A 2,109-nucleotide genomic window follows, 5' to 3' on the forward strand; every position below is an offset into this window, starting at 1 on the left:
AAAAAAAAAAAAAAAAGTTTAAAAAATACCTTTAATTTTCTGGTAATTCCAGTTCTTTGGAGCATCCTCTGCTGGGTCTTGGGGTGTGTGGATGGATTGGCTGTCTGATGGGATTGGTAACCCCTCACTACTCAAGATGGGGGGATACAAACACCTTCAGGGAAGGGGAGCCTGGTTCTTCTCGTTTTCCTTTTTTTTTTTTTTTTTTTTAAAAAAAACTATTTAATTTTTTAATTTATTTTTGGTTATTTTTTGCACAATGAAGTTTCAGCTTCTCAACCTTCTCCCCTAACCAGGGCTGTGGACCCAGACTGGCCTTGAGCCACAGTCCCTCTTTCCCTCCTCCCCTCTTCACCCTCTTCCCCCTGCGGGCTCCCGGGTCTGTCCATTTGTTACTGTGCTGTGCTGGGGATTGGCGCCGAGGTGGCGTGAGATTCCACTTGTGTAGAACTTTGTTGAGTAAAGATCAGTTTCTTGTGAACTCCTTAGTCTGTGGCTTCCTGTGTCCTTGGCTTTGATAGTAAAGAAATGTGGGGGGCACCCGGGATACTTGAGAGTGGGAAGATAGATGAATGTGAAAGATGGAAGATTAAATTTGTTAACATACATGAAATGTGCAGCTCATTCTCTGGGACTTCAGCTCACTAAGGGTGAGCCATTAGTATCACAGCCCAGGTTCAAGACGCCCCTCTGCCGTACTCTAAACTGAGTGGTAAGGGGTGAGGCCTTGCGGCACTCTTATCATCAGCTAACCCTGGGTCAAGGTTTTCGTACAAGGCTCAGCCCAGCCCCAGGCCTGAGGAAAATTTATTAATATTAGTTACAATTACTCAGGCAAATGAGAAGTAGTTCCAGCTGTGGGGAAAAAACCCACAATCTTTAAAATTTTTTTTTTGAGACCGGGTCTTGCTGTGTCACCCGGGCTGGAGTGTAGTGGCTCAAGCAATCCTCCCACCTCAGCCACTCAAGTAGCTGGGACCACAGGCGCATGCCACCATGCTGGCTAATTTTTGTATTTTTTGTAGAGGAGGTTTTCGCTATGTTGCCAAGGCTGGTCTTGAACTCCTGAGCTCAAACTACCCACCTGCTTTAGCCTCCCAAGTGCTGGGATTACAGATGTGGGCCACCGCCCCCAGCCAGAATAAAATCTTACTGCAACCTTGGTGTGGCCCAAAGATCAATGTGAGAAAATTAAAAAATACTGACACACATCCAATATTCAACAAATAAGGCCTGCATTCTAGTGAGAGGACTGACTATAAAAAGTGGCACTGGTCGGACGCGGTGGCTCACGCCTGTAATCCCAGCACTTTGGGAGGCCGAGGCGGGCTGATCACGAGGTCAGGAGATTGAGACCATCCTGGCTAACAGGGTGAAACTCCGTCTCTACTAAAAAATACAAAAAAATTAGCCGGGCGTGGTGGTGGGCGCCTGTAGTCCCAGAGGCTGAGGCAGGAGAATGGCGTAAACCCGGGAGGCGGAGCTTGCAGTGAGCCGAGATCGCACCACTGCACTTCAGCCTGGGCGACACGGCGAGACTCCGTCTCAAAAAAAAAAAAAAGAAAAGGAACTGTGCTAAGTCCTATAGAGAAAAACAGAAAGGCAGAGAATGATGGGGGAAACGGTTAAAATCTTATGTAGGGTGACCTGGAAAGGCCACACTGAGATGATGTTTGAACAGAGCCACGTAGAGAAGAGTGTCAAGTAGAGGAAACAGCAGGGACTGCTCAGATGATCTATGTGGATTGGTTAGCTTCCTGACTCAAAAGAGCCTTTCAGTAAATAAAGACGTGGGGTTTTTTGTTTGTTTGTTTTTCTCCTGCCTCAGCCTCTTGAGCAGCTGAGATTACAGGTGCCTGCCACCACGCCTGGCCAATTCTTTGTAAATTTAGTAGAGATGGGGTTTCACCATGTTGGCCAGGATGGTCTTGACCTCCTGACCTCAGGTGATTCACCCACCTTGGCCTCTTGAAGTGGTGGGATTACAGTCATGAGCCACTGCTCCCAGCCAACATGCTGTTTTAAAAAGTGTGGTCAGCTGTTTTAACAAGTGTGGTCAGCTGTTTTAACAAGTGTGATGTTAGGCTGGGCGCGGTGGCTCACGCCTAT

Source organism: Rhinopithecus bieti, unplaced genomic scaffold (genome assembly GCF_001698545.2).
Source record: "Rhinopithecus bieti isolate Rb0 unplaced genomic scaffold, ASM169854v2 scaffold_15296, whole genome shotgun sequence".
Lineage (NCBI taxonomy): Eukaryota > Metazoa > Chordata > Mammalia > Primates > Cercopithecidae > Rhinopithecus > Rhinopithecus bieti.